The following is a 13,457-nucleotide window of genomic DNA, read 5'->3' on the forward strand; positions in this document are numbered from 1 at the left end:
GGAGCAAAACTGGGCATACGCCATCTTGTTGAAGGTGGAGACAAGTAAGCCCAGGTTAAGCATGCTGAAGTGAATAGCCACTCTGCGGCGAAGCAAGAACCTGCGCATTTTGCCCTGAAGTTACTCCAGCTTATCCGCCAGAAGGAAAACTGTCTGAACTGTGGAGTACAGTAAGGCCCCCATGTGGAGCATCTGATGAGACAGAGTTAAAAGAAAATTTTTTCCAATTAATGATCAACCCGTCAGATTTGAGAAGATCTATCGCCAGGTGAAGGAGTTTCCCTGAGGACATCCAGAGACTGGGAGAGGATAAGAAGATCATCCAGGTAAGGAAGAATCCTGACACTTCTGTGCCGCAAATGAGCTGCCATGTCCACCATGACTTTCTTTTAGACACAAGAAGACCAAATGGAAATGCCCAAAATTGGTAATGGTCCTCCCGGACCGCAAACCGGAGAAATCGCTGGTGACTGCATAGAATAGGAACATGCGAGTAAGAATCCTGGATGACCATGGAGGCCATGAAATCCCCTGGTTCCAGCGCCAGAATGATGGATCGCAGAGATTCCATGCAGAACCTGGGACTTTTGGTTGAGGATTGGCTGAACCTGTTTGGCTTCTGAACCAAGAAGAGGTTGACATAGAAGCCTGTGCCTCTCTGAGCCCAAGGTACTAGAATAATTACCTTGGAGGCCAGAAGAGAGTAAATAGACTCCAGCAGGACTTTTGCATTTCCTGGATTCGTTGAGAGTTCCGTGTAAAAGAACTGGGTCGGAGGACTCTGTCGGAAGGTTAGAGCAGAGCCCTGGGAAACGACACCACATAACCAGGCATCCAACGTAATCATCATCCAGGTCTCGGAGAAAAGCAAAAGCCGGCCATCCACGCAGGGTCCCCCAGGCGGAGGCCCACCCCTACAGGCAGCAGGCTTGGTGGTGGGATGTCTGGCAGCCCAGAATTGTTTGCTTCAGGGCGTGGAGCCCTTGGCGGAAGAACCCTGGAACCTGAAGAAAGACTGGCCCTTGGCCTTTCCTTGCAGATGAAAGGATTGAAAATTAGACGTTCGTGACCTAAGGGCCACTGCGGAAGGTAGAAAGGTATTAGACACCACCACTGTGAAAATAATCTTGTCCAATTCAGGACCAAAGAGAGTCTCCCCAGAATAAGGAAGAGCCGCAAGAGACTTCTTAGAATCTGTGTCGGTGCACCAGTATTGAAGCCAGAGGGCTCTCCTAGCCGTGACAAACGAAGTTGAAACTTTGGAGTTTAGGATACCAGTGTCAAGAGCTGCTCCGTCCAGATAAGAGGCCACCTCCTTCATCTGCGCCACTAGGCATAATAACTGGTTCCTGTGAGCACCAGAGATGAGGCCCACTTCAAGGGCATCCGTCCAACTGCGATGGCCTTAGCCACCGAAGAAGAAACCAGAGCCAGATGTGCGATAGCACCAGCATGGGAATAAATAACATTAAGGAAGGTCTCCAACTTCCTATGCATCAGATCCTTAAGTGAAGCCGTATTAGGGATAGGATGGGTAGAGTTTTTAACTAGGCGAGCAATATGGGCATCAACCAAAGGAGACTCCCACTTGTGACACTCCTCAGCAGGAAGTGTATAAAAGGCTGCAATGCGCTTGGAGACCTGAAAGTGTATTTTAGAAATGGTCCAAGCATCCAGTAAGAAGTCCTCAAGATGTGCAGACTTAGGGAATTCTACTGAAGTCCGCTTTTGACACTTGAAAACCATAGCTTTGGACCTAGGGACAGGTTTCTCATCCTTGATTGCCAGGACCAATTTAACCGCCTAACCAAGGCTGCTACATCTACTTGGGATGAGAATTCCTCCTTGACAGAGGAGGTTTTAAGATCCGAAGTAATAGATCCGATCTCTTCTGGGTCTGGGAAAACCTCAGAGTCCAAAGCATAAGCAGACCAGACACCTGTGCTAAACCCTGTACCGATTGGCAGGGGGAACTCGTCCATTGTGGTACCAAAACGGGTGGCTGCAAATTAGACTGTGGAACCATAGCAGGCTAGGCCCCTGTAGGAGGGACAGGAGGAGCGTGGGTTGTCAAACGGTCAACCAACTGTAACATTACCGGCGACAGGGAGGCAGCCCAAGCTGGCTCCCGGATGGAGGCTGTGGATGGGACCTCTCTCTGCGCATCTGTGCAGCACTGGAAACAGAGACCTTCCTGTACTCTATCCTGCGGGGAGAGACCAACAGAACAAGATCTACATGTACGTAATACAGGAGCCCCCACCTCCTTGGCCACCTTCTTAGGTGCTCTGCTCTTTGAAGACATGGTAGGATCCAAGGCAATCCCCAAATACAAAGCTGTAGTAACAGATCTGGTCCATTTCACAAAAAATAAGGAGGACAAATTTTGTAAAAAATTATATAACAGATCTGGTCCGTTTCACAAAAAATAAGGAGGACAAATTTTGTAAAAAATTATATAGATTTTTTTCCCACAAATTAGGTCATAGATGGAGCAACATTAATCATAAAATAATGTTGGTATCTACATTAGTAAGTAAAAAGATTATTATGTAAAGTTAACATAATTCTAAAGAAGAAAATGTTGATATTGGATGCAATTTAATGTTTGAATTTCCCACATTGCAAATGTGAGTTTCACTATTTATCACTAGGTGGTGTTACTATTAGTAAATGGTGGTTGACCACGTGTTCACATCTTCTCTGTAACTAACATTACCGTCTTCCGTCACTATTGTTACATGTGTTTTTAAACCAATATCATAGGCTGTATCTAATGTTATTATCTCCTACTTTGTCCTCTAACTCACTAGGGGTACAGCACATTGGGGGCGATTCAATTCAACGCGAATTGAATAGCGCCGGGAGCGAGCTTCCGGAGCTATTCAATTCAGTGCGCTGTGTGGTCGGAGAATGCCGGTTATTGCGGTCATAACAAGGGTGTTAAGTTGCGGTAACTGGCATTCTCTGACCAAAGTGCCGGGCGCGCGGCTGTTGGCGCCGCGCTATGCAGAAAAACAACCGCACACCCGGCACTTTGGTCAGATTTCTCTTTGCATCCTCTGGGGGGTGCGAGAACAAATCCTTAGCGCGCCCAAACAGCGCGGTGTATTGAATAGGTTCGGGAGTCCCTCCCGTCGCTATTCAGTAGCTCGTTGAATTGAATTCCCCCCATTGAGGATGAAAATACAACGGGCCCTTGAAAACTGTATTATTTTTTTTTATTATTATTATTATTATTATGAAATTCTGAAATATAAAAATATACAAAAGGTGGAAGCATTGGTAGGGTGATGACCATCATTTGAGGGCAAGGGATGGGCACCCCTTTGAAAGGTTGTTTTTGTAATTTAATATTTTTTTTTGTTTGCAATGACATAGCAAGTAATAGACAGAGGACCTCATACATGAAACATATGCTCTTGTTGCAGATATACCCCGTGCTGAATGTATAAGGTATTAGAACTGTGGTGTGAGCTGCCTGCGTTTCCCATTGATCGGCTCTCAGGATGACACTGTTCTATGGCATACTGTGTGCTGGGGCCTAGGTACAGCATTGGTGTAGGCTCAGACTAGACTTGTAGAGATATTTTATTAAGGATGGTTACAGTATGTTCTGTAACTCTAAATTATATTTTGAAATATGACAGTTAGGAGCTGATTGGTTGTTACTTTATCTCCATCCACTTTATCTCTCTCCAAGGCTTAGTACATAGACCCCTAAGTAGAAAGCCAAACATCCCATTCCAATGTCCTGTTGTGGCCTCCAAGGATCCAAGAAAATTATAAGTATATGATAAATAGAAAATGGTCAAGTTCAAAATACAACTTCTGATGAACATGCAAATATCGATCAATCTGCTGTTACAACTGCTTATACCCAAGCAGTTGAATCTCAGGACACGGTTCTATCTGTAACCTCTTTTGTAGTGGTGAAGAACCTTACAGTTAAAGGGGATCACAAACACTACATTAGGCACTAGGAGGGTAGGTTAGGTTTGGGGTGCGGGGAGAGTGGGTTAGGGGAAGGATACTTACTGACAAGTGTCGGTATCCTAACCCTATTGGGATAATGACCGCCGGGATCCAGAGCGCCAACATCCCCTACGCAACCAGATAAGAAAAGGTGGCCTAGGGTTTACAGGAATATTATGTTTTTCCTTAGAAAGATGACATTGGCATCATAAGCACTTTTTTCTTATTGGCATCCTAAGTACAGATTTAGTGCAAAGCCACGTGAACTGCGTGGCAAACATTATTGCTCTGATTTGCCATGTAATATTGAGTTTTGTTAAATGTGTATTGTTATATTGCACAGAGTATAATATATATTTTTTGTGCACTATAGTCATGTGTGATATAGTAGTAATAAAAACGTATGCCTAGTTTGATTAATATTAGGCATAAACATAACTAGAAATTTATGGTACTTCATTTAACTATTATACAAACAATCTTATGTAGGACTATTGCTATTGTAAAAGGGAAAAGTTGCCATTTACCACATTTAACAAATTTATCAACAAAAGAGGTTTTTTTTTTAAAACATTCATGGCATGTAGTCCTAACATTTAAAAAAATATGTAAGAAACATTATTTCTCTGATTTTCCATGTAGAATTTAATTTATTCTTATTATACTTTACAGAGAACAATTGTTTCTGTATTTTAATCTCTCTGTGTAATGTTAGTTACATGTGTGTAATGTTAGTTACAAGCACATCTATTTTATAAATATTAAACACCATTGAAACTCATTGTATTTCATTTAAATAACTATACCATGATCATATTTAGTGCTGTACTAAAACATAAAATTGCCATTTACATCAACTATATCAGTTGTCGGGGAACAGAGGTAAATTATCCCACCTGGGGTAAAAATGAAAGTCCTGGAGGTAATGGACGGACAGTCGTGCATGCATATGAATCATTCTATGCATGCCCGGCTGTCCATCCATTACCCCCGGCTGTGCCGCAGGGAGGCTCTAAGCCAGATGCCTGCTGAGATGTTATTACCAGCGGGCGCCCAGCTCCTTCCCTTCAGCTCTGCGTTAGCCGAAGGCTGGAGCTCTCTTCTGAACTCCAGCTTCCGCCTCTCTCCATGCGCACTATTGGAGAGACGTCATGACGTCTCTCCCATAGTTCCGAGGAGCAGCCGGGCGGAGAGGACGGCGGCGGATGCAGGAGCGGGGATTAAAATAAGTGGGTTTTTTTGTACAAGCGGCAATACAGGGGCGTTATATGTGGGCACTACTACAAGGGCATTACATGGGGGCGCTACTACAGGGGCATAACTATGGGGGCATTACTACAGGGGCATAACTATGGGGGCACTACTACAGGGGCAAAACTATGGGGGCACTACTACAGGGGCAAAACTACAGGGGAATTATATGGGGGCACTACTATACGATTTCCTTCCTTTCAAATCAAGGGGGTAACGTCGGCGTATCTAAATATATTTTGGGGTAAAAGGTAGAAAGTTCCCTGACCCCTGAACTATATAGAGAAGCAGAAAATGAAATTGTAACAAAGGATATTACTTTTAATCACTCATTACATGTAACGTGAGTTACAGCAAGCTAGACCAGAATTTTTAATTAACTAACAACCTATGTTTTTTTGCAAAGAAATAAAATGACACTTATAAACAACACATAAAATTCCTCTTATCTTGTAATACTATATCTTATACATCTTCCATCTATTTGGAAGCTATGCAGTATTGTTCACCTAAATGACAATAGATATGTAACGATAGTTACTTTGAAATAACCCCCGTGTGCAACAAAAGGGGAAGTGCAATGAATATATGGCAACACAAATGTTTAATAAGTGGGGCATAGTAAAGAGGGGCACAGTGAGCCCCTCACCATGCTAACACAAGGGCTATCTGTCAAGGTAACACAGAGAGACTGTATATAGCTAAACAGGACAGAAAAACTGATAGGCAGAAATAGAGAGAAAAGAAAATACCTTTCAATTGAGAACAAGCACACTGGGCCTGATTCAGACCCGTTCACTATCTGCGTACGCTCGCTGGATGCGTATGCAAATTTGTCAAAGTGATGCCATGGGAAGCGATCGCTCGCCAAGGCATAAGCACGCCCACCATGTCTTAGCGAGCGGCCACTTTGTGTATGTGCACGCCCAATCGCACAGGCAGAGCCGCCCACCAGCACCACGTAATCTCCAGGAAGTGTTTTAAAACACTAGTACATCGAGCACCATCAGATGTGAACGCAGTGCTTGAGGTAGCTTTACCCTACCGCAAGCATTGCGAGGAAATCAGTGTAAAAAAAAGGCAAGTGACGTGTACTATGACGGTGCCTGTTAATTATGCACGCTTCTAAAACGGCGTTGAAACACCCAGGCACGCCTGCGTTCGCATCTCCAACCCCCCGTTATTAGTGTCCTGCCCTGTTATCACCCACAAATGCCCTCTCCTGTCACTCATTACACTGGGCTGTCTTTGCAGGGCGAGCGAGCGGTATGCGATCGCAGTGAGTAGCTCGCGCACGCGCAGAACGAAGCGTGCGCATGTGCGTACGCAGAACATCGGGCCACTTGCAAGCGCACGCATATAGCGAACGGGTCTGAAGCAGGCCCACTGTACATTCAATTCAATATTAAATGGGCAGTGAGTGCTCAACAGACCAAATCCCAGTTGGCTGGAAGGAGCTGTACTGTATAACCTGATCTGAGAGGTATACAGGGAGACAGGAGCCCAGCTCTCCGGAGACTAGCTGCAGCCAGCAGTGTAATAAAATTTCCACCCAGCGTCTCTGGGGGAGGGAGAGGAGGAAGAGGGAACAACCACTGGTGGGAAGCCTCAGAGGGAACACACTATGGGCCGGGGATGAGCTAATGGGGAGAGTCCACCTACCCCTTATGACATGGAGCCCCAGGGCAATGGCTGCTAACAGTGTTAGTGTCCCATTATCTGTGGTCTGGTGGTCTAACAGGGGTGCGGGCGACCCGGTCGCCCATTGTCAGAGAACCACCTTGGCAGTAGATACACAGGTAGATGTACTAAGCCTTTAAGTAAGATAAAGTGGAGAGAGATAAAGTACCAACTAATCAGTGCCTGTCATTTTTTTCAAACACAGCCTTTAAAGTGACAGCTGATTGGTTGGTACTTTATCCCTGTCCATGGCTTAGTACACCTACATTAAAGTGCCAACCAAAATGACAGAAGCTGAATAATGGGTACTTTATCTCTCCCCAAGTCTTAGGGCCGTATTCAATTGCCGGCGAAAAGCCAAGATCGGCGAAAAGTTCTCGCCGGTGACGTCATTTCGCCAAGTGAGAACTTTTCCCCGTATTCAATTCTATAGAGTTTCCGCCAGTGCGAAAAGTCTGCGCCTTCAAACCAGCGGACAAGATTCGCCTCTGAAAGGAGGCGGAAAAAAGTGCAGAATTGGGCGTTTGGGGTGCAAAGTTGCGGGAACACCCCTGCAGCCTTGGGACAGTCCCCCACAGGTAAACGGCGTAAAAAAAAAAAAGTAAAAAAAATACTTTAGATCAGCCCAAAAAATGTACTTTCGTTTTGGGTGAAAAAAAACAAAATTGGGGGACAAACTTAAAAACTAGCGAAATAGACTCCAGGGGGTCCCCCAAGTATGCCCCAGCTTTTTTTTTTTTTATTGCAGGTGTTTGCTGAAGGTGCGTTTTTTAGCTTTTATAAAAACGCACTTTAGCAATTTTTAACAATGCTTATACCCATTTTTAGGTACCCCAAATTGATGGGACTACTTATTTTTCACCAAAAAAACTGCTAAATGCTACTCTTTATCACTTGTGCAAAGACGCTAAATAGCACCAATTGAGAGCATTAAAACACCCCAAATACCTTCAAGCAGGGCTAGTCAGGGGTATCCATAGTGATCCCCCTGCATCTTTTGGGGGGTGGCAGGCTGATTTCCCCAAATCGGACAGTACTTTTCGACGATCTCAGTTTCGCTGGGTCGCGTTCTCGTGTCCATTGCAATTGAATAGGGCGAATCGCGGTGACGAGCGTGATACTTTTCCGGAGGCAAAACTGGCGATGACGGCAAAAACTCCGGCATGCAATTGAACACGGGCCTTAGTAATATTACATATTTCCCCAAAGGAGGAGGCTGTTAAAAAAAGGCACCCTCCCTGAAATGACCTGGCTTCCAGGACTCCATTGCCGTGACCATAAGTAGTGGGCCCACGGCAGGGTCAGTTGCTGGCAATTGAACCAGCATCTGGCTCCACATATCCCATATACATTTTATGCTTCCAAAAAGATCTTTACCTCATGATTTTTAAGATCTGACATACTCCTGATGCCACACTTCACACAAAGCGGACATCACAATGATATTATTGTTATTGAGCTGAAGATGCCTCCATATTTCCAATCTGTTCACCCCATTCCTCTAGGGTAGGGGTGGCCAACCAGTCGGAGGCAAAGAGCCAAAAAATATATGTAGTCAATCGAAAGAGCTGACATCATGCGTGCGCCTACGGCGCGCAGGCAAAAAAAGGGGTGTGGTCTGTCACAAGGACACGTCCCATTTTTGTGCGCAAGCCTTTGGTATGACATTTGCAGGAACATGACCTTGTGTCACACCCCCGTTTTTAGTCACACTGGGGACAAGCCCAGGACATTAAAAATAAACATTTTACATAATCTTCCCAATATACATTTTTCACTGTTGAAGTGAAAGAAAAAGCCAGAGCACTATAGAAAACATTGCAATAGCCACGTTCACATAACATACATATTGAAATCCAGAACCACATAAAATACATTGAGAATGCCAGTGCCCATTATGCTGTACCCCCTGTAGTTGTGCTCCATATGCAGTGCCCCCAGTAGTTGTGGCCCTTATGCAATGACCCCTGTAGCTGTGCCCATTATGCAATGCCCTCTGTAGTTGTGCTCCTTTGGCAATTCCCCCTGTAGTTGTGCCCATTAATCAATGCCCCCAGTAGTTGTGGCCCTTATGCAATGCCCCCTGTAGCTGTGCCCAGTATGCAATGCCCCCAGTAGTTGTGCCCCTTCTGAAATGCCCCCAGTAGCTGTGCCCATTACGCATTGCCTCCCAATAGTTGTGCCCCTTCTGCACTGTCCCCAGTAGCTGTGCCCATTAAGCAATGCCCCCTGTAGCAGTTCCCCTCCTGCAATGCTCCCTGTAGTCGTGCCCCCAGCACTAGCTCCCCCACCCATGAAGAAACTTACCTTTGTGCTGGCACCGCTCTACGACGTCAGGGCTCCCGAGACCCGCCGCGCCATCACTGCTGCTACTGCCGCCGCGCCATCGCTGCTTCTTCTTCTGTCGCCTGCTGGATCTAACTGGATCCAGCAGACGCGTGGGCTCCTCATATCGCGGGTGACGTCATGATGTCACCCGCGCACTGCATTACTGGGAACGCTGGCCTCTGAAGTGATCAGAGGCTTCTTTAGCCGCTGATAGCTTTATAGACCAGCGTTCCCTGTAACAATGGGGGTCTGCCGAGCCGCAAGCCGCATTAGAAGCTCAGAAGAGCCTCATGCAGCTCGAGAGCCGCGGGTTGGCCACCGCTGCTCTAGAGCTTAGTGTGAATACTGAAGCGCGTTGTGAATAGTTCCGGGATGGAGTTCCCGGAGCAATTCAATTGACATTGCTGTTAAGTCAGACCACTGGATTTCATGTTGCATCCTCCTGAGGTGTGAGCAGAAATCAGACTTACTGTAAGTGCTGGCCGCATTGCTGTTTTTTGGCTTAGCGCTGCGCTAACAGTCTCGCGACCGGCACTTTAGTCATGCCGGTTAGCGAGACTAAACATCCATCTTAAAGAGCAGTGATCAGCATTTTCCGACTTAAGTGGTTCTAGTCAGACTTAACAGCGTGGTCAATTGAATAGCTCCAGGAACTCCTTCCAGGGGCTATTCCACATTGCGCTGATTTGAATCGTCCACACTGTTTTCAGTATTCAGAGACATTAGAATTTGTCTGGAAAACCAGGTATTTGGTGGAGCATGATCAGTACTGATGTGACACAGGACCTCATTCAGAGCCGGACGCTATTTGCGCTCGCTCGTCCAGAAAAAGGGGCTGGCTATTTAAATTGACCGTTCGCTCTTTGCGGTCTGTTGACGCCTCTATGTCTGAACGAGCGAACAAAACATGCGGACCTTTTTTTGTATAAAACGCCCCCTGGCCGCTCGCATCATACGTCATGTCCGCTATTTATTAGATTAATCGAGTACATCGAAAGGCGAATGAACTGCTCGTTATTCTTGTGGTTGGATTTTCCTACCGCAATCATGTGAGCAGTTCTGGCTAAAAGACACCCAACTGACGTGGTCGATGACGCTGCTTTGTTAATTATGTACACCCATAAAACGCCCGTTTTGACCGTTGGCACGCCTGCGTTCGGATCTCCACTCCCCGTTTTCAAGCACCTTCCCCTGTTACCACCCACAAACGCCTCATTCTGTCACTCAAATTACCAGGCATTCGCTATTTTGCGAGCACACGATTTTCGACCACACTGACTGGTTCGCACATGCGTACCAAAACCCATACGCATGCGCAGATGTGCGAATATCGCTCAGAACGAATGAGCGGCCGCTTACGAGCGGCTCTGAATGAGACCCATAGTCGTTATCATTGATGCCTGGCAGTGCTGGGGTATTGAATGGGATTCCTACCAAGATATTTTCTGCAATGAGTTTGTATGTTCTCCATGGGCTTGAATGTATTTCCTTTGGGTGCTATGATTTTCTTCCATGGTGAAAATACTATACAGGTAGATTTCCTTTATTGCCACTTGTGTCCCTGTCCCCTAACTTGTATAACCAGTGCCATATTAAGACCCTAATGGGGCGCTGACAAGATACTGATTTGGTGCCCCCTCCAGCGATCCATCTACAAAAACATTATATAAATGTCACACTTACCACTGCTGGCTTCTGCTCCATTTCGGCGACCTTCTTCAGCACAACTGGTTCTGTGAGTCCATGTACTCAGGTCTGCTAATGCACAAAGTTTTGATGGCTGGAAGTATACAGTATGTATTATTGTTAGTATAAGTATAAACTCAACACATCTGCCTCCACTTATACGGCTGTTTAATGTATCCTTCTTAACATGGACCACTTTGCTGATTTTCCCCCCACACATTCACACCTGAAGACCCACTCGGTTACCCACCAACTGTTTAAATGATGCCGGTGCAGGTTGAAGCTGTAGTGAAGTAGGCAGATAATTAGGCAGGGATCATTTTCCCTGAAAAAAAAGTTCTTAATAAAACTACAACTTTGGACAGATGTGAATGGATAAACAGTTGACATTACTACCAATAATAATTCCTTGGAGTGACAACTTTTATGTAAAAAAATTAGATAGATAGATAGATAGATAGATAGATAGATAGATAGATAAATACACCATACATAGGGCCTGACTCTTTACTGTTCAGAACTGCGATTACGCACGCAATTGGCTGATTGCTGCGAACTACACATGCATCGCAGAGATCGTGCGCGAACCAGTGACTGCGATCAGGACTGCGATCCCAGTGACTGCGCAGACCTATCGCAAAGTGATTGACAGGAAGTGCCATTTGTGGGTGGTGACGGGGGAAGGGGGGGGGGTTGGTCGACGAAACGCAGGCGTACTAGTGCATTTAAACGCCGTTGCATGGGCGTACATAAATGATCCACTGCAGTGCCTTACACAGCCTGAGTACTCATAGCGTACGATGAAGTTAACAATTTCTCAGTAAGGTCAGAGCTTGTGCAAGTGTGCGTGAGGCTGCGATGGTACCGATAGTTTCGCAGTCTTGCTAAGGATTACCGATGTGTGTATGGTAAAGTGGGCCTTGTGTAGTGCTGCGGTGGCATAGCGATCACAATGGATTAGCATACTATCGCAGTAGAACTTAGTGCGTAATCGTTATTGCAATCGCTAGTGAATCAGACCCATAGTTCACTACGTCCTTTTCTTTGGATGTTTTGTGTAACCACAAAATCCTTCTTTATATACACTCCTCTTTGTACGGATAGATGCTTGTTCTCCAAAGTGACTTTTGTTATGTGAAGTCGATGTGATGATCTAGGAAGTAAGGTGAGAAGATAGCGTCATCTTGTGTAGCAAGCAGGGCCGTAGCTAGGGTAGTGCGGCCGGTGCCATCGCACAGGGCACCACAGGTCAGGGGGCGCTGTTTGGGCCTGTCAAATTTCTTTTTATTATCATTCTTGCTTGTAGCTTCCTCTTATTTCATCCCCAGCATCTCCTGGCCTCTCCTATCTCTTCCCTGGCCCTTCCCCATGAAGCCATGATCCTTTTTTGGGTGCCTAATGTCCCTTTAAAAAATGAGGGGGGCGCCAATGCTCTTTCTGGCACAGGGCACCAAAAAGTCTAGTTACGGCTCTGGTAGCAAGGGTACAGTATATATAAATAGCAAAACATCTAACCAAGCATCTCGTTTAGATGGAGATGTACAAAAACAAATATGGATAAGTCACTTATCTATAAAGGTCTTTTACAGAAGTTAATCTCCTCTTGTCTGTGAGTTCCATAGATTATATGAAATAAACACACAATAGTGTAATTCTATATAGATTTTATAAAGTTCTTAAAGCTGTTTAAAGTGTTCCAGTACTTATCTGTCCTGTCGGGATCTACTCCATTCGGGCTGTTGGCATCATGCTATGAACTGCCAGGACTTCATACCCATTCCCCGGGAACGTATTCCACACAACAGCAGTTCAGCAAGCACCTTGGGGTAAGGTAACATGGGAAGATATAATAACATGAGACACTATACAGGTGCACACTGCAGGAAAATCGTTTTTATAGTACAGGTATGTGCACAATTCTACAATATGATATAACAAGCAGTTGTGGGATATGTAATAGAGATATTCCCAATATCCCCTAAGTCCTATGATTAATGTAAGGCATGCATTAGCCCAGAAAATGCAGTAGAAAAAATATGAGCTATGGTAAGAACTTACCTTTGTTATCTCTATTTCTACGAAGTCCATAGGGTTCCACAGGATACCTTGGAGTATAGGTGATGACGTCAGGCATCGGGCACCATAGAGTTAAGTTTTCAGCCTCCCAGGATGCACTAGGGTCCCCCTCCTATACCCCGCCCCCGAGCCAAGGCATCTCAGTTACGTACCAAGCCATAGGCCGGAGGAGGAGAAGGAAGAGAGAAAAAAGATCTGGACACGAAAGAAAGACCCACAGACCTAGTGGAATGAGCCCTCACAGACGAAGGAACCGGAAGGCCTTCATGAAGATAAGCTTCTGAAATGGCCATACGAATCCAGCCTGCCAAAGTCTGCTTTGAAGCAGGCCAACCCTTTTTACGGAAGCCATAGAGGACAAACAAGGCGTCCGACTTCCTAAACGAAGAAGTGCGGTCAACATAAATCCTTAAGGCCCGCACAACGTCCAAAGTGGCCTCACCCACTGAAAGATCAGGTGA

General features: G+C 45.5%; 1 long non-coding RNA gene across 3 annotated transcripts in view; it reads right to left on the reverse strand.

Annotated features, from left to right (window-relative positions):
• Positions 1 to 13,457, reverse strand: part of LOC148542721 (uncharacterized) — a 154,555-nt gene that overhangs the window by 125,124 nt on the left and 15,974 nt on the right. For 2 of the 3 annotated variants that reach the window (XR_015877050.1, XR_015877049.1), the window contains exons 2-3: positions 12,624 to 12,740; positions 10,918 to 11,014 (exon numbers count right to left, since the gene is read on the reverse strand). This is a non-coding gene — a long non-coding RNA (uncharacterized LOC148542721). Of the gene's footprint in view, positions 1 to 10,917; positions 11,015 to 11,170; positions 11,286 to 12,623; positions 12,741 to 13,457 lie in introns of those variants that run through there. The other variant, XR_015877053.1, reaches the window with a different exon arrangement.

This window comes from Taudactylus pleione, unplaced genomic scaffold (assembly GCF_031769625.1).
Source record: "Taudactylus pleione unplaced genomic scaffold, aTauple2 ptg000009l, whole genome shotgun sequence".
NCBI lineage: Eukaryota > Metazoa > Chordata > Amphibia > Anura > Myobatrachidae > Taudactylus > Taudactylus pleione.